At 40.3% G+C, this 27,113-nt stretch overlaps 1 pseudogene; it reads right to left on the bottom strand.

Annotated features, from left to right (window-relative positions):
• Nucleotides 1–3,047: 3,047 nt before the first annotated feature.
• LOC109923394 overlaps nucleotides 3,048–27,113 on the bottom strand; it is a 36,840-nt pseudogene continuing 12,774 nt past the window's right edge.

The following is a 27,113-nucleotide window of genomic DNA, read 5'->3' as shown; positions in this document are numbered from 1 at the left end:
GGATGAACACAGCAGGCCAAGCAGCATCATAGGAGCAGGAAAGCTGAACTTTTTACAGTGTTTTAAGAGCAAGACTAACAGCATAAAAATTGGAAATACTCTCAAATCATGTGATTTCTAAGATTTCCAGCTGCAAGGAGTTCAACTGTACACTCGAATGAGGAACAGATATCTAGTGGGAAAATTTGCAACTTCACACCTTCATATGCCAAATCTATCAGATTAAGGCCCATTAGGAACAGGTGCTCAGTCTCCAGCCACTGTCTGAGTGCCAGCAACCTGAGTGTTTCTTTCTTGACCAGCTGCAGAAATGAGGTGATCACCAGATTGTGCCCTCCACCGTACTCTAGTTAACATATCCACTAAGATGTAGTATGATGGAGGGTGCAGGAGGCAGCCTTTGCTGCTGCTTCCTCTAAGGATATGTGGCTTCTTCATCAAACGTGTAGGATGAGATGATGTCCTAAGGGGCTGCTCTCTTCATGGCAGAAACTATGTAGATGCCACCTGTACTTGCAGGAAACAAAAGAGAGAATAATTTGTGAAATAGGGTAGAATATGGAGCATACTTAAAATACATTCATAGTGGCGATAATGGGAGAGCAGTATAACATATCACAATGAATCATACTCGGTTGCTGGCCCAGCTAATGATGTCCATGTCCTGTCCCAGAGGTGAAATGAAGGTCTAGGCATCATTACAAGAGTGGTCTCTATCACCTCCCACTAAGGGAAGGATTTTCTCCTCCTAGGGTTTGTAGAGACGAATGTCAGGCACCCCATCACGCATCTTGGCTTTCTGCAATCTTGTGGACTGTTCTGTCCTGGAAGGATACAAAGGCCCAAGTGAAGTGAGAAGTGGGTGGCACAGCTGTTACTGCTTGTGGAGGTAGGGAAAAGGAGGTGAGGTGTACCGAGTGAATAAGTAAGCAGCACAGAGGGCATGGAGAGTTAGAGTCTGGCTGGTGGCATAGTTGAGGGCTAGTGAGGGAAGACATTACATGTAATATTGAGAGTAATAACCATGAGTAGGTGGCTCCAATAGCAGCAGAGTTAGAGTGAGTAGGAAGCAGCAGAGAGAAGAATGTGGCACTTACCTTCATGAAGCACATGAAGTCATTAACCATCTTACAGTATATGGCTGGGCACTCCTCTGGACCATGGACATCATATTGACTCGGGTGGCAACTTTAATCATACTGGAAGGGCCAGTGCTGTAGTCTCCTCTGATGATCCTGAGGAAAGAGGACAGCTGTCCTCTGTGCCACCCCATCCTCTGTGACCTCCAGGTCCTCATTGATGAAGCTGTGAGTTAGCCTCCCTTTCTTAGCCATCTCTGGGGCAATTCTTCACGTTCACGAACCATGAGGGTATCTCGTGACCGAAAACGCTTGACCCGGAGCACAGCACTGTTTTAAATGTGGTGCCAGCTCCGGGAATCCTAAGAAGTCCAGCAGTGGCAAGTACTTTGGCCACTGGCAAGTGCATGATAGCATGAGCAGTTACAGGCACAGTGAACAGATAATGATGCGAACTAGAAGAATTTCATGAGAAAGCTAGATGGAGCTCACAGAGAAAAAACCCCCATGAAACTCCGCAAAATTGATACTGAGCTGATTTTTGGTAAAATTCAGCCAGTTGATATTCCTTTGGAACTTTTTAATCAAATAAACTGGTAATTTAATGACATTGCTGCCATATTAAGTCACCATCAAACAAGCGACACCAAAAATCTGGCATATGAAACTGAAAGCTATGACTTACTATGATACTAAATAAGCTATTGCAGAAGAAGATTTTAAAGCAATGAGTCTGTGAAATTTATTATTTACTAGTCCTCAGCATGTTGGTGGACAAAAGCTTACTTTTATTTTGGGACAAATAAAATTGAAAAGAGCTACCCTGGGACACTGGAAAAGGTTGTGTTTTTAGGAATAAAAATCTTTTAAAAGATATCCTTCAGAATAATTTTGTTATCTGAATCTTAAGTTTTGGTTGACAGACTAAACTAATGCTAAACAGTAAATATGTAGGATTATACAAAAGCATGACCTTAAAGGCAAGCTTTTGGAATGGTGATCAATACTTTTAGGGGGAAGGACTCTTGCCAATATATAGTTTGTGTTCCTTCTCACTGGGGTAGTGTACTGGAAGTCAAGTCCTGCTATCCTGGAATCATTTTAAAAACTAATGATTTTAAAATGAATGCAAAATTCACTATTATACTGGTCTTTAAGACCTAGATTGACAGAAAGCATGGACCAGGTTTTTGTACTTAACGTGAATTATCATTTATTATAAATAAACAGACTAGTTACAGGTAAACAATTACGAATCATCAGTATATAACTCAGAGTTAAAATTCTAACACTATTATAAATTTCCCCCCTACACCTACATATAGATGGACACCAAACAAAACATGAGTGCTATGGGTAAAGAGAAAGACTGGGAAGGCAGTTCAGTGGTTCCTGTCCACAGGTTTTGCTGACATGGTCCTTGTGCTGATTAGAATGCTGCTTTGAGATCTTCCACCACTGCCAAAAAAAAGCTATTCATCCATCTGTGAGGCAATCAAAATGTTTGAAGGCAGGCAGCCCTTAGCACCAATAATTGGTTATTCGTCCACAGGCTAATCAATTACTCGTTGCCAGCCAAAGCACCCCTTGTATATACCCTTGCCTCAAGCTTATTTGCAAACTATGCTTCCATTACTGCTTGAACAAGCAGATTTCTAAACAGCACTTACAATGAGAGTTGGGTTAATTTTTTTTAAACAAACTGGAACAATCATTTAACAATCCTTGCTTTATAAAACAGTTCTTTTCCAATGTCAGTCTAGAATCAAAATAAAGAAAAAAATATGGTCTTTACATTTGTAAAAAAGTCCAATTTTATCTAAGAAAAATGCAGCATACTGAATATCAGCAATACTGGGCTCCAGCTCAGTGGATCTACGCATGTTACAAGTGCTGTCTCAGAACAATTCACTGAATCTTATAGCCAGGAGCATGCTATTTGGCCCAAATGCTGTGCAAACCCTTTGAAACAACAATTGAAATCATCCTACTCTTTTTCTATAGTCCAGCATTTTTTTCCTTTTCAAATAAATATCAAATTCATTTCTGAAAATTAATATTGAATCTGCTTCTACCAACCTTTCAGGTTCCTAGTTTATAATACTTACTGCATCCACAAAAGCTCTCATTTACCCTTGGTTCTTTTACCAGATATCTTAAGTTTTTGTCATCCGGTTATCAATTCCTCTGCTTGGAAAATATTTCTCCATATCTACTCTACCAAAAACTTTAATAATTTTGAATGTCTCTGTTAAATACATCCCACCTTCCATATATATATGAGATGTAAATATGCACACATAACTGTTTCAACAATTTGAACTTCTCCAGCCTTCAATCATTGCATTCCACCATCATGCCACAAAGAAACTTCTTCACAAATCCTATTTTGATGTTATATTATTTGAAACACTGCAGCCCTTATTTCCTGAACTAATAACTGAAGTAAATGCTTACTTTATTATATCTGGCAACTGTGGGTCTTTGTAAATGTCGTTATGCTTGTATCCAAGAAATGCAGGGAATGCAACAAACTTGACTTGTCTTTTTGCTATCCGTGAATCCAGTACACTTTCATAGAGCTATATAAACAAATGGAAACAAAAACAGGAAAGAATGAATCATTTATAGTTGATGTGGATTAAAATTGCTTTAAGCATTTGGTTCTTCTAAGCTCACCCTTTTTTTAAGCTTGAGTTTTAGTTTAAAAATACTAGAATTGACAGTGGTCCCCATAATGGTCCCAGTAACAATAGCATGCTTTAATTGAGATGCGGGTGTCTTGCCAAAGGTGTGTTTTTTGCTCAACTCTAGCTGCCCTCAGAAAATGGTGGTGGAATTTTTCATTGAGCTATTTCAGGCCTTACGATGACTGCTGTCAAAATGTTGTTATGTAGAGAATAAAAATTATGAAACACTTTGAGATGTCTTCAAGATGTAACACAATGCCCTAAAAATACAAGTTGTTTTTCTTTAATCAGATAATCTGATAGAGATGTTCAAAAGAGAAAATATTACAGAAAATATTTCAAAAGATCAAACTGGCTAAAGGCAAATTTAGACTGTCACAAACTATGACCACAACTGGAACAAAACATAGATCGATTAGCTGATGTAAAAATGGGAAACATTTCAATATAAAAGCTGTGATGGGGAATTGTTGTTGAATAGATCTTTTTCACATTGAGCAATCTTGCGAACATTGTTACAGGCTAGTAAATCACAAGTGCAAGAATAAAATTTCACTTTAGCTCTATTAATAATATTGCAAAACATTACATCCAGTGTACCTTTTTGCCTAACTCAAATGGTATGATGTTATCATCTTCAGCATGCAGAATCAACACAGGAGTAAAAATTGACTGCAGACTAAAGTCAAAAGAAAAATTTGGTTATTTGAAATAACCCCAAGAAGCAAAATAGTATGGAACAAATGTACATAAAATCTTCCAATACTGTAAAATAAGTCATATCTAAAATCATACAGCTGAGGATTACAGAGCAAAAGTAGGAGGTGAGGTGCATGCAGGTTTTGAAGTAACTGAAGGTCAGAAGAGAATCAGTGGCTTACTTTCTTTGTGAATTAATCAATACATCAGTACATTTAGAGCACAAGGATGTGATCATTATTAGCGCAGAAGTGATGACCTTATGATCAATAAGTTTGCGACCGATGTACTTCTCAGACTAAGCCAATTTGCATAACATTATCAGGTAGTCTTTCCTACTCAATAATTTTGCAAAGATCATAGGAAAATACAACACAACTGAAAGCCATTCAGCTCAATGTCCATTTGAAAGAGATAAACTTCATCTGTAGCATCATTCCGGTAAATCTTCTCTGGACCCTGTTTAATGATTTGACATATTTCTTAAAGACTGATGCTCAGAATTGAATACAGCGGGTTGAATTTTCCCAACCCTGAAAAAAAAACTGGGCAATGGCAATTCAGTTAGGAAAATATGGTGAGTTCAGAGAAATCAGATTCTTGACACCGAGAAAAAAAGCTGGATTCTTCAACCAGGTTTTGAACAGTGAGTCGAGAATCTTTCTCATGAGCAGAAGAGGCCTATTTGCATGTCATTAGTACCTGATCACGCCTCACTGATATGTATTTTCCTATTTTCCTAGGCAGCGACAATTCTTAACATAAATGTCAGAGTAGGTTTCTGATGATTCCAACTAGGCATTTACTACTCCAGGCTACCATTTTGGACAGCAGTCCCCTAGATCCCAGGGTATGCTACATGGACAGCGGTTGCCCGCATTCTCCTGGTCCACAGCGGCTGGTAGCATACACTCATCAACCTCACCATATCATTATTGCACATATCTAACTGACTTAAAATTCACTTCTCCGATTCAATGATACACTTTGGAGCACATTGGCACCTTTCAGTAAGGATACTTTACATGCAGGGATAAGTTCCAGCCTGATGGATTGAATAGGGTCAGGTCTCCCCAGTTATACTTGTGGCGTTCACTCACTTTGTCTCTATTTGGATGCCCATAGCATCTCTGCCTTGCCTTTTTTTTAAAAAACACTCTTTGTCACTTCATTCAGACCTTGAAGATTCACTGTACTTCTGTCATGCCTTGTTGTTTAGCACATACACAAAGCGAGGCAGCTTGTCATGGTTGTCAGCAGTGATTAGTCAAATTGACACATTGCTGCGTGGCATCATGCTACATCAATGTCACACTTATAACATGTGCCCGCAACTTACAAGGAAGACACATTAAATGTGCTTCAACCAAACGGCCACATCGCCAAATCTGAGGGAAGTGGTCTTCAGTCAAATTAAGAGGGACTATCATCAAGCAAGGTACAGTCAATCAAGGGCAGCATATGACCTCAGTCCGGGGGCTTGGACATGGTCAGCCTGCTCCTTGGAATAGTTAGGGTCAGGCATTCCATATCACTGCAGTCCAGGGGAGTAGGTTATGGTCAGTCCTGCAGGTACAGTGCAACCAGTCCAAGAAGTCATGGTTTGTCACCTGGGGATCTTCATGGAATTCTATCAAGGATGCAATCTCTTATCAGGAAGGGAGTAAGGGCTGTCTATCTAAATTGGTCAAGGGAGTAGGCTACAGTCTATCCTGGGGATCAGGTTAATGAAAGGCATGGGGAAGGGGGTAATAAGAACGCTGTTGGGGATTGGAGGCAGCATGCAAGGAGGCTGAGCAGACAATAATTGCGAAGGGAGGCAACTCAGTTATGAAGGTGGGAAATGGAGGACATGGCTTACTGGACCAATCAACACTCACGGCCAATCTGGCTTCAATTTGGGGTATGGGATGACAGTGCAGAACAATGGTTGGCCTGACTTAGCTGTAGGGCTGGAGCTCAAGGCTAATGGTGGGAGATGAAGATGTAAATGCAAGAATTGAGAGAGAATGTGTAGAAGCTCAGTACTGATGGTCTCAACTTGGAATGCAAGGCAGAAAGGAACATGTAGATTGAGGGGGGTGGTGATTGATTACCGTGTTGTAACTCATTCTGTAAAGAGGACCCAGTGTTCTCTTCCATCCTCATCTGAATTGTAAATGCGCAATGGAATTGGAAGATGGTTGCAACTACACCTAGAGTGGGTGGAGCAAATGTGTTTTTCTTGTCTCAGCATCCAGACTCTGCTTGCGAGCAATGTGAGGCCTTTCAAAGGGTAACTGCATTAATTAGGCACTTACATAGGTTGAAGACATCGGTAACTACAGACTGTAATGTGAGATGTAATGCAGTGTCCAACTGTGTGATACATAAATCTTGGTGACAAACAATCTTGACCATGTCACTGGGTGATTAGGTAATAATGAGATGTTAATGTATGCAAATAGGCCCCTCACCAATCATTGTTGAGACTCTCCAGTCATTGAAACTGTCGTACAAGAATGGACTTTTTTCTGAACGTTGAGATTTTTCCATTCTCATCATATTTTCTCAACAGTCTCGTCATTGCTCGTGTCGCTCAGAGTCTTTGAAAATTCAGCACTCGGTTATGGGTTATTGTATCATTGTCTCATTTTACCACTCTATCAAATGTTAATCAAGTAATTAACATTTTACTCACTTTTCAACATTATGAAAGAAAATATTATTTTCTGTTATTGCATCCATAAAGAACCATTCAAATCCAGGAAAGAGCTTGTAATACTGTAGGAAGAATAAACTGTTAGAGTAGTAAAGGAATACTTTGTTCTGTGTCTTAAATTGGCTCACTTGGTAGGACATCCACATTTGAATTATAGATTGTTGGTTAAAGCTCAATGCTACACCTGAACGTTTAATTATGCTGCAGAGCAATTTCCACATTAATTCCCACATTTGAATTGTTTGAAATAGAGGTAATTGAGGGAGCTGGTGCAATTGCCAGTGCCTCACCAAAATAATTAAGCAGCTATATTTAAACAGCATGTCTCAACCCAGACATTAGAAGATCACCATTCCTTACACGTTTTCTCATATCAGCTACTCTTTCTGTCTTCTTAATGAGAATGCCAATCAATGCCAATGTTGCACTATAAGTTCACATTTTTAAATTTGATTTTAATTTGAATGATATTGTCCAAAATAATTCTGTTTAAATGTCCATGGCTGTCAGATTTTTTTTAATGGATTAAGTTAGATTCAAACTGAAGGTGAAACTTGCTGCACTATCAGTTCTATTTTGAGACAACTGCAATTTTCCAGCATTGACACCATACCCAAGGAATAGTAAAACAAGAACAAGGGTGTACACACAGTAATGGAACCAGCAGAACCTCCACAGAACATGAGGCTCTTTCTGTCTTTCAGGAGTTGTAAAAGAACAGAGACACTTCAGTATTTATATCATTTAATTCAACTACAACACAATGTTTTAACATTGCTTGTAAAATGTTACACTGCAGAGACTGTTGCTGTAGCAATGTATTCTTGGGAAAAAGTACTTTCCACAGAAAAGTACAAATATAGTCAAGTTAAACCAGAAGAAATTAGCAAAATTTCTAAAAGCAGGCATGCACTTATTGATATATAAAAGGCAAACAGTTTGTTAAAGAAAATAGAGATAGCAAGAATTGCAGATGCTGGAGTTAGGGATAACACAGTGTGCAGCTGGAGGAACACAACAGGCCAGGCAGCATCAGAGGAGCAGGAAAGTTGATGTTTCAGGTTGGGACCCTTCTTCAGAAATTTCTTCTTCAAAAAAAAAAAACTTTGTTCAAGTAAATGTAACAAAATAAAAACAAAAAAGGCATTTTGTTATAATTGAATTTCTTGTCTCCACACTTGTGCAGATCTATGATACAAACAAACGTTCCTACCTACCACTGCAAATGGATGATGCGCTACTTCTTCTCGCATAGACGTAAATGGAGCTTCCAGTATGATAGCATCAGCTGGGCTTCCTATGTAATAAATCACAGATTTCCAGTGGAATATTTAATTCAGTCTTCCATCTATTTCAATAGTAAAATAGTCAACATTTCTACTGATAGCTCAGTGAGTAATATAGTTCAGAAAGTTCCCATTAAATTCCCAGTTTGTAAGCAGCTAGCAAATCTTAGTCTAGCCAACAGCAGAATTCTGACAAAAAGTTATTCATCAGATATGTTAACGCTGTTACTCTTTCTACAAATACTGACCTGTTGAGCACTTCAGATTTTCATCGTCTGCAGTATTTTGCTTTTGCAAACAGTAGATTGTCCTTGGTAAAGGGAAGAGGAACTCCATCTGGATTCTCTTTCTAATCCAATGACACTTGCTACAACGTTCACATCTTAAATAAGGGAAGTCTTGCACCGTGGGGTTAATGAACTGTTAAAGGTTTGTTTTTAATTTTCATACATAAACATACCCACTAAAGTGATCTAGTGAAAGGCCACCCATTAATCCTAGCCTGGGAACTTTCCATCATCTTAGGAAAGAGGAAGGGAGAAGTCTGACAGGGTAAAGTTTTCTGATGTTTTAAAAATGTGCTTCATAATATTTGTAAAACCATTCATCATTACACAAAATAAATCAGTATTACTAAGTTCTAGAAAATGTCATGCCTTTACCTTTCTCATGTAGGATTCGTGCAGCATTTGTGGCAACACTGTAAATAAAAGGAAGATGTTTGGAATTCACTTACCACATGATAGTTGAGAGATTTTCCACGCCCACATGGTAACAAAAACATGTTCTGCTGCAATACTCCTTTTAAATCAATTCAATGCATAATTTTTACATTAAAACTACCAATTTTCATCATAAGTTGATTCACATTGTAAATAATTATTAACCAGCCTTACCATTTGAACCCAGATTGCTTTATTTCATTGCCTTTATAAGGCTTCTTTATGTTTTAATCTCCAGACGTTGGTTACACAGGTACCAAGAGTGGTTTGCTGGTGACTTCAAAGACCACTAAGGGGTAACTGTACTATGGACATCACATGTAAGCTGGCCAAGATGGTCCAGCTTCGGCCATTAACAGACATTGAGTCACAAAGTAACATTGTTTTGATAACTTTCCTGCTTTTGTTAATTGTTTCTTTTTAATCAACATGTTCAGATACGTTACCACACAACTCTACAAGAGGTGAGCTTGAACCCAGGCCTTCAGGATCAGAAATAGAGACATTACCAGTGTGCCACGAGAATCTTCTTTCTTTTTTCTCATATTTTCTATTGAATCTGATGAGTGATGTTAAAAACACACCTCTGGAGCAACTGAGACTTGAGTCCAGGCCTCCAAGTTCAGAAGACGGGGCATTACCACTATTCCACAAGACCCTTTCATTTGTTTTTGTTATATTCTTGTTACCTTGCTTAATTGTATGCTGGTGGTGAGCCATTACAACGGCTTCACTTGTGTTTCTTTAAATAAGAATGACTTTGATTTTTTTTTTTCACCCTGGATTTAGCCCAATGAACAGGTTGTATGAATTCAGCTTCACACTTTGCCATGATGGGAATTGAACCTACTATCTTTGGGTTGCTAGTCAGGGACAATAAATACCATACCACTGGAGTTTGATGATGTGGAGGTGCTGGCGTTGGACTGGGGTGGACGAAGTCTGAAATCACATGACACCAGGTTATAGTCCAACAGGTTTATTTGAAATCACAAAGCTTTTGGAGAGCTGCTCCTTCATCAGGTGACAAAGGAGCAGAGCTCAGAAAGCTTTGTGATTTCAGATAAACCTGTTGGATTATAACCTGGTGTTGTGTGTCTTCTGACTAAAGTTTAAAATGGTTAAGGTAAAAGGTTTTTAAGGTTTTTAAATGTATTGACATATACTGACCAACTCATTATTTTTGTGTTCTCCACCAACAACTGTGTTTCCTGATAATCAGAATCCTCCACTTTATATAGGCTTAACACACTAAAGGGGTGATGCTAATACCTCTAATATAAATTTATTGAGAAATAGTGTGAAATCAATACCCAAATCTAGATAACAAAATGTTATTGTATATTTTATATAAATGTAGATATATGTATTCATCATATATTTTAATGTCCTTCTGTACACATAAGGTAGTCTTTTAATACTTGCCCACTGCCCAGAGAGTGTCCCCATAGACACACAGGACTTTTTCCACTCCGAGCTCTGGTCCACTCAAAGAGGTACAAAGAATCTTTGGTAATTCCTGCTTCACTAGGTTCACCAGTAGAGTCTGCCCACCCTGATACAAATTAAATCAGTATATTTTACTGTTTAAATTTTAAGAAAATAATGCTGTCTTAACTTACAGAAGCATTTTTCAAACTGCTATATTTTATCACTAAACTCTTCAGATTAAACCTGTTTAGGGTGATATTGCTGTCAAGTAAAATAGTTCATGACAGTAGTTACATTTTGTATGCTTAACTAAGAGCAAAATCTTTCAAACATTAAAATTTTTCATTTTTACCTCTGTAGTCTAAGGCCAATATGTGAAATCCGTGTGCACTCAGCATCTGTGGAAGAAGGCACTTTGAGGCGTTCACTCAACCATAAACCACAATAACCTACAAATTAAATCTATTCAGAACTGTTTATTACATTGCACTGCATATTACATTGCACTGCATTTCATGGAAAGTAAAGGATACTATATTATTCCATTTATCTATTAGAAGTGATAATATGGTGCAGCTCTCTGAATATATTGTCAACGTTGTTCTTCCATCAGTCATCAATGGGTAATGTAGGACAGAGTTATTTTCAATAATTAATCATTTTAAATTGATTAAGCAAATTACGAATCAACTTATATTCTGTTTGACTCTGGCTTAGATAGAAAAAGTTTCTGTAAGAAAGAAAACCATGTGGACACAGATCAGACCACGGGTGATTGGTTTATTGTCATTCTATGGTTCAGCCTAATGTAAACTTAGACCAACACATGAGAAGATGTTTTGAGGTAAAAGATTCTTATGCAAAGACACAGCTACGTTTTAAAATGGTTCCATTTTGTAACTTCAAATTCTGAGACAGGCTATGAATATATACAAATACAAATCTATATACACGTGTGTAATATTTATTGCTTTGGAGTTAGGTTCTGTCGGGAGTCTTGTAATCTGGATTCATTTTAATCTTTTCAGATGTATCATCTGAGATAGTTGGGATGGTATTAGATTACTGAGACACTACATATTCCTAGGCAAATACATAAATGGACTCATTAGTGTCACCTTATCTTGGTAAAATTCCTTATCTATGGAATTGGGAAGCCAAGAGACATAAGCTACCATTTAAGAGATGGTCTTATGATGTGATTATGATGATCTTATGATATGATTGACATGAATTAATCAGGAGTCATTAGAAAGTGATGTCAGTAAGATGGACCATTACTTTTAGAGAAACCAATCAGAAGGAAACTGCCTAGCCAAAATAAGACTTACCAAACACTAACAAGTCAACTAAAGTTCAGGATGTCGCTGATCATACGCAGTGGGTAGTGGATAGCAAAGCGTTAGTGAGGTCCGATTCTTAGTATTTGGATGCAAAAAGGAAGGCCAGAGATGGAAGAGGGACTTAGTCAGTAAAATAGAACAGGAGACCTGTGCAGTCAGCGTTGCAAACTAGTATCCCAAAGTAGATAGATTGTAAAAACACTGCTTTTATCAGTAATATACACTATATACCTGCTATGATAAATTTAATAAAATCTGCAAAACTTGTGAAAACAGGTTCGCACCTGGAATGGGTCTTGTGCCTAAAGAGTCCAAGAGGGAGGCCATTCAGCTCATCAAGTCTGCTGTGCCATTCAATGAGATCATGATTGATCTGATAGTGTTAAATATTTGTCTTTTACAGACTCAAATATATTTAATGACCCAACCTCAATAGCCCTCTGCTGCAAATAATTCCACAGATTCACTACCTTCTGAAAGAAGAAACTCCTCCTCACTTCGGTCTTAAATGTGTGACCCCTTATGCTCAGATTATGCCATCTGATCCCAGATTCTCCCACAAGGGGAAACGACTGCATCTTCCTGCATGTCTGCATCTTCCCTGTCAAGTCCCTGAAGAATCTTGTATGTGTCAATAAGGTGTCCTTTCATTCTTCTTTATTCCAACAAGTACAGGCACAATCTACTCAACGTCTCCTCGTAAAACAGTCCCTATATATCCATTATCAGCCAAGTGAACCTTTTCTGAACTGCCTCCAATGTTAATTTATCTTTCCTTTGATTAGTGGCAGAAAACTATTCACAGTATTCCAGCTGTGGGCTTTTTTTAAAATTCATGGGATATGAGTGTCGCTGGCTGGCCAGCATTTATTGCCCATCTCTAGCCGTCCTCGAGAAAGTAGTGGTGAGCTGCCTTCTTGAACCGCTGCAGTCCACCTGCTGTGGGGTGACCTACAATGCAGTTAGGAAAGGAATTCCAGAATTTTGACCAGGCAACAGTAAACGAATAGCGATATATATTTCCAAGTCAGGATGGTGAGTGGCTTGGAGAACTTGCAGATGGTGGCGTTCCCATGTATATGCTGCCTTTGCCGTGGGTTTGGAAGGTGCTATCTGAGTATCTTTTGTAAATTTTGGCAGGGCATCTTATAGAAAGTACACTCTGCTACTCCTGGTGGTGGAAGGAGTGGATGTTTGTGGATGTGGTCCCAATCAAGCGAGCTGCTTTGTCAAGCTTCTGAACGGTTGTTGGAGCTGCACCCATCCAGGTAAGTGGGAAGTATGCCATCAAACTCCTGATTGTGCCTTATAGATGGTGGACAGGCTTTGGGAAAGTGAGTTAATCACCACAGAATTCTTAGCCTTTGACCTGCTCTTGTAGCTACTATATTTATGTGGTGGATGCAGTTGATTTCTGGTCAATGATGAACCCAAGGATATATGGTGGGGAATTCAGTGACTCTAACACCCTTGAACATCAAGGGGCAATGGTTAGATTTTTATTAGTGATGGTCATAGCCTGGCATTTGTGTGGTATGAATGTTATTTACCACTTCTCAGCCCAAGCCTGGATATTGTCCAAATTTCATCGCATATGAACATGGCCTACTTTGGTATTTTAGGAGTCGCGAGTAGTGCTCAACATTGGCAAACATCCCCACTTCTGACCTTATGATGGAGAAAACGTCACTGATGAAGCAGCTGAACACAGTTAAGCCTAGGACGCTCACCTGAGGAACTCCTGCAGAGAAGTCTTGGAGCTGAGATGATTGATCGCCAACTATCATGGCCATCTTCCTTTGCGCCAGGTATGACTCCAAACAATGGACAGTTTGTCCCGATACCCATTGATTCCAGTTTTGCTAAGGCTCCTTGATGCCACAATCAGTTGAATGCAGCCTTGATATCAAGGGCTGTCACTCTCACCTCACACCTGGAATTCAGCTTTTTTGTCCACGTTCGAACCAAAGCTGTAGTGAGGTCAGGAGCCGAGTGGCCCTGGCAGAACCTAAATTGGACATCACTGAGCAGATGTTGCTTGATAACACTGTTGATGACGCCTTCCATCACTTTACAAATGATCAAGAGTAGACGGTAATTGGCTGGGTTGGATTCATCCTCCTTTTTATGTACAGGACATACCTGGACAACTTTCCACATTGTCAGGAAGATGCCAGTGTTGCAACTGTACTGGAAGTGCTTGGCTAGGGAAGTGTCAAGTTCTGGAGCACAAGTCTTCAGTACTATTGCGGAATGTTGTCAGGCCACAGCCTTTGCACTATTCAGTGCCTCCAACCATTTTTTGAATATCATGTGGAGTGAATCAAGTTGGCTGAAGACTGGTATTAGTAATGCTGGGAATCACTGGAGGAGACTGTGATGGATTATCTACTTGGCACTTGTGTCTGATGATCGATGTGACTGTTGCAGTCTCAACCTTTGCACTGTTGCGTCCAGCTCTTCCATCACTGAGGATGGGGATATTTGTGGAGTTTCCTCCTCTAGGGAGTTGTTTCATTGTCCACCAGCATTCACAACCAGATGTAGCAGGACTACAAAGCTTAGATCTGATCCATTAGTTGTGGGCTCACTTAGCTCTGTCTATCACTTGCTGCATATGCTGTTTGGTACACAAGTAGTCCTGTTTGGTAGCTTCACCAGGTTGGCACCTCATTTTTAGGCATGCTTGGTGCTGTTCCTGGCAGGCCCTCCTGCACTGTCCACTGAACCAGGATTAATCCCTGACTTGTTGGTAATAGTTGAGTGGGGTATATGCCAGGCCATGAGGTGCACGTTGTGTGGGAGTACAACTCTGTTGCCCAGAGCGGCTCATGGATGCCCAGTCTTGAGTTGCTACATCTGTTCGAAGTTTGCCCCATTTAACACCTGAAAGTGCCACAAAACATGACGCAGGTTATTCTCAATGTGAAGGCGGGACATTCTCTCCACAAGAACTACGCTGTGATCATTCTTACCAATACTGTCATGGACAGTTGCGTCTGCAGGTTGCAGATGGGGTAAGGACAAGGTCAAGTATGTTTTTCCCTCATTACCTGCTGCAGTCCCAGTCTAGCACCTGCGTCCTTTAGGTCCCAAACAGCTCAATCAGTGGTGCTGTTGCCGAGCCACTCTTGGTGGCAGACACTGAAATCCCCCACCCAGAGTATGTTTTGCACCCTTGCCACCCTTAGTGCTTCCTGCAGGTGTTGTTAACAGAGAAGAATACTGATTCATTAGTGAAGGACAGTACATTATAACCAGCAGGTTTCCTTGGCCATGTTTAACCTAAAGCCATGAGATGTCATGAGATCCACAGTCAATGTTGAGGACTCCCAGGGCAACTCCCTCCCAACTGTACACTACTGTGCTGCCATCTCTGCTGTATCTGTCCTGCCTCTGGGTCATATCCAGGGATAGTGATGGTGGTGTCTGGGATATTGTCTGTAAGGCATGATTCCATGAGGATGACTATGTGAAGACTGTTGCTTGACTAGTCTTGAGACAGTTCTCCCAATTTTGGTACTACCTCCCACATGTTAGTAAGGAGGATTTTACATCATCAACAGGTGGTCTGACTGATTTCATTTCTTTGAGACTTTGTTGTGATCGATATAAACGAATGATTTGCTAGGCTTTTCAGGGGAATTGAGATTCAACCACATTGCTGTGGATCAGAAATTACTTATAGGCCAGACCAGATGAAGATAGCAGATTTCCTTCCCTGAAAAGGATTATTGAACCAAATGGGTTTTTACTTTAATAGATGATGGTTTCATGTTCATAAGTAGATTCTTAATTCTTGTTTAAATTATTGAACTCAAATTCCACCATCTGGGCGGGACCCGGGTCCCCAGAACATTAGCTGCGTTTCTGGATTAAGAGTCTAGCAATAATACCACCAGGCCACCACCTCCCCTTGACTAGTCTGACTAGCACTTGTATAAGGTTAGTAAGTCTTCCCAACTTTTATGTTTCATTCCCTTTAAATTAAAAGCCAACATCTGTTTTTCCTTCCCTATTACTTGGGTGCTAGATTTTTGAGATTCATGGACAAGGACTCCCATATTCTTATTCTGTAGATTTCTGCAATAATTTTCCATTTAAATAATATTTAGCACCTCTATTCTTCCTTCCGAAGTACAAAACCTCACATTTGCCTACAATATATTCCTTCTACCAACTTTTTGCCCAATCACTTTGCAGAGTCTGTGTCATTTTCACCACTTGCCTTCCCTATTTTTGTGTCATTTGCAAAAAGGCTCCAGTACATTCACTTTTCTCATCTAGGTCATTATTACATAAGGACAGACAATCTTTTATTTCTTCATATAAAATGTCTAAATTACTGACACTGAACATTCTATTATCAATCAAGTCAAGACATTTGAAAAAGACATCATTAGGCTTAAGGCTGGATCGAGGTTTAGTATGCCAGACAAGGGTAATGCAGTAAAGGTAGGAGAATAAATTATCTTAACCTTTATAACAAAGAAGTCCCTTAGCTCCTTGCATTTATTAGCGGCATAGGTTTAAGACAGTTATAATGAACTACTAAACAAAAGAATCTGGGATTATTTTCACTGCCAAGATGATCCAAGAGTATTGAGCAATTTTCATAGAGGTCAGTGAAGCCTGACAGTATTCAATATGAACCAGTCAGATCTAGTGATGAATGGCTAAGCCAATCAGCCCCAGATATCATCAGCCTGTGCACCTTGGATTTGAGGGAGCAAAGATGCATACCATATTTTGAGATCAACCAGACTTGGAGTAGAGATTTTAATGAGGACAGGGACATAAAATATCAAAGTGAGAAAGCAGTTGAGCAGACAGATCACTACAAGTTATTGTAGTGAACCTAAAGTCAAAGGCTCGGCAGTCAAGAGTTTGAATGTACAATTCTAAGTTACCTGAAACATGAAGTGTTTCTCTTTCTAACAATTCTAACAAGATCCACAGGGATCTGTTCTGGGACCTCTGCTCTTTGTGATCTTTATAAATGACTTGGATGAGGAAGTGGAAGGGTGGGTTAGTAAGTTTGCCGATGACACGAAGGTTGGAGGAGTTATGGACAGCGTGGAGGGCTGTTGCAGGTTGCAACGGGACATTGACAGGATACAGGGCTGGGCAAAGAAGTGGCAGATGGAATTCAACCCAGTAATGTGTGAAGTGATCCATTTTGGGAGGTCGAATTTGAATGCAGAATGCAGGGTTAATAGCAGAATTCTCGGCAGTGTGGAGGAACAGAGGGATCTTGGGGTCCACGTCCATAGATCCCTCAAAGTTGCGACCCAAGTTGATAGGGTTGTAAAAAAGGCAGATGGTGTGTTGGCTTTCAGTGGCAGGGGAATGGAGTTTAAGAGCCGCAAAGTTATGCTGCAGCTCTATAAAATTCTGGTTAGACCACACTTGGAATATTGTATTCAGTTCTGGTCACCTCATTACAGGAAAGATGTGGAAGCTTTAGAGAGAGAAGGTGCAGAGGAGATTTACCAGGATGCTGCCTGGACTGGAGGGCAGGTCTTATGAGGAAAGGTTGAGGGAGCTAGGGCTTTTTTCATTGGAGCGAAGAAGGAGGAGAGGTGACTTGATAGAGGTTTAAAGATGATAAGAGGCATAGATAGAGTGGATAGTCAGAGACTTTTTCCCAGGACGGAAATGATTATTACGAGGGGGCATAATTTTAAGGTGATTGGAGGAAGGTATAGGGGAGATGTCAGAGGTAGGTTCTTCACACAGAGAGTGGTGGGCGTGTGGAATGCGCTGCTGGCAGTGGTAGTGGTGTCAGATACTTTAGAGACTTTTAAGCAAGTCTTGGATAGGTACATGGAGGATAGTAAAATGTAGGGAATGCAGGGTAGATTGATCTTGGTAGGATAATAGGTCGGCACAACAACGTGGGCAGAAGGGCCTGTACTGTGCTGTACTGTTCGATGTTCTACGTTCAATGCAGCTATTAGGTTAAACAAATTCTTGCTACTTATCAAATAACGTCTCAACATTTTATGTAAGATGAAGACATCTACAAAACACTGACACTTTTAGCTCCATATATTTAATTTTTAACAATAAAACTCTAAAGATTTAAAGTATAAATTATGTGGCGTAAACAGGCAAAGGTATTTTTTCCAGAACTGATACAGAGCCTAGGAAAATATGCACTGATGAAAGCAAAGTAATGTTTACCTTTATCAGTTCAACTCTGTGTCCTACAGCTCTAAATTTAAATCAACAAAATGTTTAATTACAACACAGAAAAAAATAAATGAAAACACCAACATGTGAGTTTACTAAGCATTATTAAATGTAATACAGGTTCTGGTGGTAGTCTATTTATTAAATAATCATTTGTACTTTTAAAAATGGCATCACCTACTGCCTCCATTTCCATGAAGATAAACAATTACTGGATTATCATCTCCCAGTGTAGCTTCATACCACTGCTGGTCCTTCCCCTTAGCTTCTTGCCATCTCTTATCTGGTATAGTAAACCTAGAAAAAACATCCTATTCATAATGAAGGAAAAAGTATCTGACTCTGCTAAGATTTAAACATTAATTACATCAAGGCAACTGTTTTCTCCATGATGACAACGACAACATCCGCTTTCACATAATCGTAAGCACAGTTAGCAAAGCCAAAGAAATATGGTTTGATAAAAATGTTTGAAAGTGGCCACAGATGTAGTAAGGTAGAAGAAGGGAATGCAAGTGCAGGGTTATTTGACTATCGATGGTAAGGAAATACACAGTTGACCGGAAGCTGAAGGATGAAGAGCTGTGTGTAATTCGCAGTATTAGAATGGGATATAATGTTGGCAGGACCTGTAAATAATGACAACAGATTTGAAACTGATTCATTGGAAGGCATAAGTACAGGCAACATGAACAATACTAAGTAATGGTTTTTAGTTTTAGGATAGGAGGAATGCAAACAGAAGGGAATTGAGGCACAATGTACAGTTTGGCTAGGATAGAATTGGGAAGGCAGGAAACTCTGTGCCTAGTGAGAATGAATGTAGCGATAGAAGTTTTGACTCGAAGTAGGTGAGATAGAGAGGAAGGGAGGCATTGTTACAGAAGTGGAAATAGCAGTTTTAGTACAGGTTGACTGAAACTTCAAGTTCTGGTCAGAATCAAAGAGGACACAAATTGTGTACCACAATAAGCATGTGAGTGGCTAGAAACTGTGATGGAACTGGGGAAAAATATGCAAATTAACAGACTTTAGTACAGTATCTTTTGTAAGTTAAATTGCAGAAGTTCTGGATCATGTGGAAAGGCAACCAAGCAGCGAATACCATAGCATAGATTGTGGCATAAAAGCTGACCTTTGGTGTTTCAAACATCTTTCTGAAATTTGGGTGTTGACTTATAGATGAAAAGAAAAAAATGAACCATCAGCGTGGGTATAGGCAAATCACTTCCTTGACATTTAACAGACTAATTCAAATTAAATCAATGCGTCACATTTCAGTTTCAATAATGCTACAAGTTTGAATAAATCATAAGATTTTTAAAAATGTCAAATTCACCGTCTTCCATAAATTGGCTAGACCAATTCCCCTGTTCCCCTGAAATTGTGCTGGACTCAAGAGCATGATGTGGCCACTTAAGTGCATGTATAGGATTGCACTCTGGTGATGATGTAACCCTTCTGCTGATTTTCAAGGACCCATTCTAATAGGCATTTCTCCAGATCAGACTTGTGTTCGCTCCCAGTTCTGATGACACATTTAATCCTGGACATCATCTTCAGTGTGGATTCCTTCTTCCAGTATTGCACAGGTTTTAACAAACACCAAATTCCCTCTCTGCAGTTATTTGACAAGTTAGCATAAATGTTACAACTTTTAACGTGAAACCACTTGCATATTCACTTTTTTTTGCAGGAAGATACGTTTCTGGTTGTCAATTGCCATGAGCAGTCTGCTCTATTTAGGTCTGTCCTAAAATCTCATGCATTTCTTGACAATACAACCCATGTCATCCGCTTGATCCCATGTACCATTTAAAAGGTTGAATATAATCCTAGATATTTCTTTCTAAGCTGAAAAATTGTTGATGACCATTAATGTAATAGCCCTAAATATGTGTTTATTAGTTGAAAATGTTCTGGAGTGGTCAACTTATATAGAGGCAAAAAAACTGCAGATGCTGGAATCCAAGGTAAACAAACAGGAGGCTGGAAGAACACAGCAGGCCAGGCAGCATCTGGAGGAAAGAAGCAGTCAATGTTTCAGGTATTACCCAATACCCAAAACGTTGACTGCTCCTTTCCTCCAGATGCTGCCTGGCCTGCTGTATTGTTCCAGCCTCCTAGTCAATTTATACACTGACTATAGGCCTAAACATGCATTTTTGCACTGAAAAATAGGGTAGTTTTATACACGAGCTTGACTTATATGTTATGGTCTATGCTATGTGCCTTACAACAACCATTAAGGCAAAGCTCAAAATTTTAAGCTTACACAATTGAACCATACCCCAACCTTATGGGTAACATCAATAAAAGCAACACAGTGAAGAATAGGTGGGGGTCAAAAAATGGAACCTTAACACAACCAGGATTATACAATCATAAGAGAAGCCAGTAAAGGTATCCAGAGAGTTTGTTATGAGTAGTAGGAGAGAAAGAAGGAAGAAAATGTATTTATGTAGCATGTTTTGCAAGCCAGAATTTGCCAAGGTATTTCACATCCAATGATATGTTTTCAAAGTGTAATCACAGTTGTGATGCTGAAAACGCTGCAGTGAAATAAATGACCAGATCATCTGTTTTTAGTCATTTCTCAATGGAGGAAAGAGAGTTTTTGACAAATTATCCAAATCCATCCAAATAAATACTGCTTCCTACAAGATAACGATGCATACAATTGATTTCAGTTGTGATTCATGATGAGATCAGCTTCCATTTGATTTCATTTCCAATTGATTGCATGAATTTACATTAGAATTGTGCACTGAGCTGTTTTTAATACTTTTATCCAAGTCGACTGTTTCTGGGTTAAAGAGATCAAAATCTGAAAATTTGTTGACACCGTGCCCGTTTTATAAATATAGAATATGTACTTAAGTGTCCAATAAATGAACATATTCTCCAAGCAGGAAGTGCAATACCTGCCATATTGGAAAAGGCTGAATGTATAAACATCAGGCTCCATGCGTGATGCAGGAAATAGTCCTTTTGCAAATGCAAATAAGGAGTCAAATGCCTGTTTAAGTATCCCTCCCTAAATGCCTGGCCCACTGAGTTCAGGATAACCAAGTTTATCATGTAGTTTTCAATGGTTGCCTGCATTTGAAGGTTGCCACCAAAAGAATAATTTTTAAAAAGATATTTACATTAATGTGAAGTCAGGATGAAAGGGTGCAGAGAAATACTAAATGAAATGAAGAACAACCTAAAAGGTCAGAGGAAACATTAAATTACGACCAATGTCTCTAGTCTCCAATCGTTCTGATATATAGGATTCAAAATAATAAGCGAGATTGAGCATAAAGGTCTCCTGGTTTGAAAACATTCAGATCACTCCTCCTGGTTTTTGGACTATCCTAGATGAAAACATCTGTCACAATTATTTACATAACAATAATTCATACACCAAAATAAACATGTTTTTAAAATTGATGAATTAAATGCTTTACAAATGTAAATTTTTATGCAATTTTAATAATATTCTACAGCAATTTAAAAAAAACTGGCTTAAAGACAAGGTAATTTTGTTTGATAAGTACACCTATCTATTAGATTTTCTGTAGGACTTCAGTAATTGGAACTTACCAAACCCCTACTGTAATTCCTTCTTCTGGAGTGAGATATAAATTTAGAGTGTGGTTCAGTAAATAGTTTGCAGGCTGCTTAAAATCAATAAATGGACGTCGCACTGTAATAGTAAAAAATAAACTCCCAATGATAATGAAGAATGCTGAGTCGAGCACTTACTTTTATAAACCTCTAACCAGCTTTATAAAAAAGCAATATCAACATTTCTCCTTACAGTGATGAGATGAATTGATACTCTGAACTTTCACTTAATTATCTTCAGGAATTATACTTCCAAGAGAAAGTGGATATTATAAAACTGTAAATGTAAATGTAAAATGTAAAACTGGATAGATTGTTCACATTCACTGGAAGAAAGTGACTGGCCTATCCAATAACATTTTCTCAATCAATATTTTTAATTATTAGGAACAAAATTGGATGCTGCAAATCATGTCTTCCCTTCCGAGTCCTAGATTCAAATCAAATAGATTTATTTTACTAAACGTTGCATGTGGTTTTCAGCCCTTCTCAAATGAAAAGCAAATATCATCCCTGCTTTCTTAATCACTCAGGACTGATGCAAACAAGCAAGAAAATTCAAACTGAACAAGATTGTTCCTACACCAAGACTGAGGTTAGGGTATTTTGAAGCAAAGTGGTTTAACTCTGTTTCTCTCTCCACAGATGTTGCCAGCCAGAGTTAAACCTTCAGATAACTGTCTGCTTCCAATAATTATCTTTCTAAAGAGCTTTCATTGATCTGAAACAATGGGAACAGAATCTTCACAGCCCTGGAAATGACGTGCCATTCACAATCAGTTAGGAAAATAGAGTGATACCCTAACCCTATCGCAGAAATCACATTCTCAACATCAGGAATAACATCTGATTCTCCAACTAAGTTTTGAATGCAAAATAGGAATCTCACGAGTGAGTAGCAGAGGCCTTTATTCATCCAATTGCACGCCATTGGTACATAATCTTACCTCATTGATAGGCTGTTTCCTATTCTCACACCCACTAGATAGATACCAGACAGTGACAACTCCTGACATGAAAATCACAGCAGGTACCTGGCAACTCTTGGTCAGTACTTGCTTCTCTAGGCCTCCGACTTGAATAACAGTCATCACATATCAGGGCATGCTCCATGGGCAAAAACTGCTTGCACACTCACCCACCACGAAAGTTGACATTAGACACATACCAGCTTCACCACATCTTCATGGCACATTTCTGACCCACTTACAATACAGTTCTGCACTTCAATGCTGCACTTTGCAGTACCATGGCACTCTTACTGTAATGCTGCTTCTTGCATGCAGGACAGGCATCCAACTCATGGAAACATGGGAAACAGGAAACATCTTACATCTTAAGGCTCCTCATCTGCTCTATTAGTTTTCTTTTATTCATTGATGGGATGTGGGTATTACTGGCTGGCCAGCATTTATTGCCTGTTCCTCGTCAGCCTTGGGAAGGTGGAGGAGAACTGCTTTCTTGAACCACTGCAGTCCATGTGCTGTGGGTTGACGTATATGTGCTGTTTGGGTGGGAAATTCAAGATTTTGAACCAGTAACAGTGAAGGAACAGTGATATATATTTCCAAGTCTGGATGGTTAGTGATGTGGGAGGGGAACTTGCCAGGTGGTGTTCCCTTGCGTTTGCTGCCCTTGTCCTTCCTGATAAAGTATTTGTGGGTTTGGAAGATGCTGTTTAAGGATCTTGGGGGAATTGCATCTGTGTACTATCTACAAATGTTGCTCTTGAATGTCAATGGTGGAGGGAGTGGACGTTTGTGGCTGTGGTGCCAGTCACGCTGGCTGCTTTGTCCTGAATGGTGTCAAGCTTCTTGAATGTTGATGGAGCTGCACCCATCCAAGTGGAAAGCATTTCATCACACTCCTAACTTGTGCTTTGTAGGTGATGGATAGCCTTTGGGGAGTCAGGAGGAGAGTCACGCAGTATTTCTAGCCTCTGACCTGCTCTTGCAGCCACTGTAGTTTATGTGGGCAGTCCAGTTGAGTTTCTGGTCAATGGTAACCTCAAGGGTGCTGAAAGTGCGGGATTCAGTAATGGCAACACCACTGAATGTGAAGAGGCAGTGGTTAGATTGACTCTTATTGGTGATGGTCACTGCCTGGCATTTGCATGGTGCAAATGTTACTTGCCACTCGTCAGCCCAAGCCTGGACATTGTCCAGATCTTCTTGCATTTGAACATGGACTGCTTCAGTAGCGGAGGAGTCACAGATGGTGTTGAACATTGTGAAATCATCAGTAAGCATCCCCACTTCTGACTTTATGATGGAGGGAAGGTCATCGATGAAGAAGCTGAAGATGGTTGGGTCTAGGACACTGCCCTGAGGAACTCCTGCAGAGATGTCCTGGAGCTGAGAATGACTGATCTACAGCACCCACAACCATCTGCCTCTGAGCCAGGTATAACTCCAACCAGCACAGAGTTTGCCCCTTGTTACCCACCGATTACAGTATTGCTAGGGCTCCTGGAAGCCACGCTTGACTGAATGCAGCCTTGATGTCAAGGATTGTCACTCTCACCTCACCTCTGGAATTCAGCTTTTTTGCCATATTTGAATTAAAGCTGTAATGCGATCAGGAGCCGAGTAGCCCTGGCAGAAACCAAACTGGATGTCACTGAGCAGGCGCTGCTTGATGGCACTGTTAATGACACCTTCCAACACTTTACTCGTCTTGTCAGATACTTTAGAGACTTTTAAACGACTCTTGGACAGGCACATTGAGGACAGTAAAATGTAGGGTGTGCAGGGTAGATTGATCTTAGTAGGATAATAGGTCAGCACAATGTCGTGGGCCAGGGGGCCTGTACTGTGCTGTACTGTTCTATGTTTACTGATGATCAAGAGTAGAGCGATGGGGTGGTGATTGGCTGGGTTGGATTTGTCCTGCTTTTTCTATACAGGACATACGTGGGCAATTTTCCACATTGCCAGGTCGATGCCAGTGTTGTAACTGTACTGGAGCAGCTTGGCCACAGGTGTGGCAAGTTCTGGAGCACAAGTCTTCAGTGCTATTTCTGTGGCTTAGTTGGTTAAAGCGCCTGTGTAAACAGGCAATCCTGCGTTCAAATCCCAGTCGTGCTTATACCTTACATTGAGGCAGCATGGTGGCTCAGTGGTTAGCACTACTGCCTCACAGCGCCAGGGAGCCAGGTTCAATTCCAGCTTTGGACAACTGTCTGTGTGGATGTTGCACATTCTCCCTATGGCTACATGGGTTTCCTCCCACAGTCCAAGGATGTGCAGGTTAGGTGGATTGGCCATGCTAAATTGCCCATAGTGTGTAGGTTAGATGGATTAGCCTGGAAAATGCAGGGTACAGGGAGGGGGTGAGTCTGGGTGGGATGCTCTAGGGAGAGTCGGTGTGGACTTGTTGGGCCTTGTTTCCACACGGTAGGGATTCTGTGATCTGAGGATCCTATGAATGTTGTCAAGGCCCATAGCCTTTGTACTATCCAGTGCTTTCAACCATTTCTTGACATCACATGGAGTGAATTGAATAGGCTGAAGACAGGTATCTGCAATACTGTGGACAACTGGAGAAGGCCGAAACGGATCATCCACTTGGCACTTCTGGCTGAAGATTCCTGTGAATACTTCAGTCTTATCTTTGAAGATGGGGATATTTATACAGGCTCAGCCTCCAGTGAGTTGTTTAATTGTCCACCACCACTCACAACTGGATGTGGCAGGACTGCACAGCTTAGATCTGATACGTTCGTTTTAGGCTTGCTCAGCTCTATCACTTGCTGCTTATGCTGTATGGCATGCAAGTAGTTCTGTGTGGTAGCTTCACCAGATTGAGACCTCATTTTAAGACATGCTTGGTGCTGTTCCTGGCATGCCCTCCTGCACTCTCCAATGGACCAATGTTGATCCCCTGGTTTGACAGTAATGGTTCAAATGAGGATTTACTGGGCCATGAGGTTGCAGATTGTGCTGGAGAGACGATAGTACATAGTAACCAACAGGAGGTTTCCTTGCTCATTCTTAACGTGAAGCCATGAGGCTTCATGGGATTTGGAGTCAATGTTGAGGACAACTCCCTCCCAATGGTATACCACTGTGCCACCACCTCTTTTAGGACAGATGGTGGGGATGGTGGTGTCTGGGATATTGTCTGTAAGGTATGATTGGCTGTTGCTTTACTTGTCTGGGAGACAGCTCTCCTATTTTGGCACTAGCACCCAGATGTTAGTAAGGATGACTTTGCAGGGGCAACTGGTTGTCTTTTCTGGTGCCTAGGTTGATGCCAGATGGTCGGCCTGGTTTCATTTCTTTTATTTGACTTTGTAGCGATTAGCGGCTTACTAGGACATTTCAGAGAGCAGTTTAGAATCATGTGGCTCTGGAATCACATATAGGTCAGACCAGGTGAAGGAACTCAGCCAGCCAGATGCGTTTTTCCAACAACCAACAATGGTTTCATGGTCATCAATAGATTCTTAATTCCAGAAATTTTATTGAATTCAGATTTCAACATCTGCCATGGTGGGATTTGAACCCTGGTCTCCAGAACATGAACTGCCTTTCAGGATTCATAGTCCAACAATCAAACCACTAGGCCATTGCCTCCCTTACTCACAAGTGTTCACTCACTTTACACCTACTTGGATGTTCACAGCATCACTGCCTTGCCTTGCCGGTTTGCACTTTGCCCCCTCAGCTAGAGTATAAATGCTCACAGTACTACTCATCTTGCCTTGTTTTTTTAAGCACAGACACGAAGTCTTACATCTCATTATGGTTGTCAGCAGCCATCAGTCAACATGGTGGACATGCAGCTACACAGTACCATACTGTGTCAATCTCACATCTGCAACACATGCCAGCAACACAAGCAAATATACAATACATGCTTCAATAAAATAGATATGTCTTAAAGTCTAATGGATTAATCCTCATTCAAATCAAGAGAAACAGCTTTCAGCCAGGGGATTCCAGCACAGTAAGTCAAGGGCAGCAGCTGATATCAGTCCAGGGGCTTGAACACAGTCACTGCAAGCTTGGAATATCCAAGGTAAATGGGTTCATAGCACTGCAACATGTAGAGTGGGCCACTGTAATTTTACAAGTCTAGTGCAACCAGGCAAGGGAACTGCGCAGATATCAGATAGGAGTCTGATCAGTCCTCAATCAAGGCTGTCCATCATCTCAATGAATGAAAATCAAGGCGTGGGGGTGGGGGGGTGTTGGTGCTGTTTGTGTGCTAGTCACCAGGAACCACTGCTTTGGTACAGAAGTCAGTTCTGGTGATCAAAGGTAGCTATGATGCTTTGGTGACAATAACTGTGAAGGTCAGGCACTCAACAAATATGGATGTGGGACAACAGTGCATGGGAGGACACAGGTT

The sequence above is a fragment of the Rhincodon typus genome, chromosome 8, assembly GCF_021869965.1.
Source record: "Rhincodon typus isolate 14 chromosome 8, sRhiTyp1.1, whole genome shotgun sequence".
Taxonomy (NCBI): Eukaryota; Metazoa; Chordata; class Chondrichthyes; order Orectolobiformes; family Rhincodontidae; genus Rhincodon; species Rhincodon typus.
Note: the sequence above shows the minus strand (reverse complement) of the source record. Positions and strands in the feature narration are given on the sequence as shown.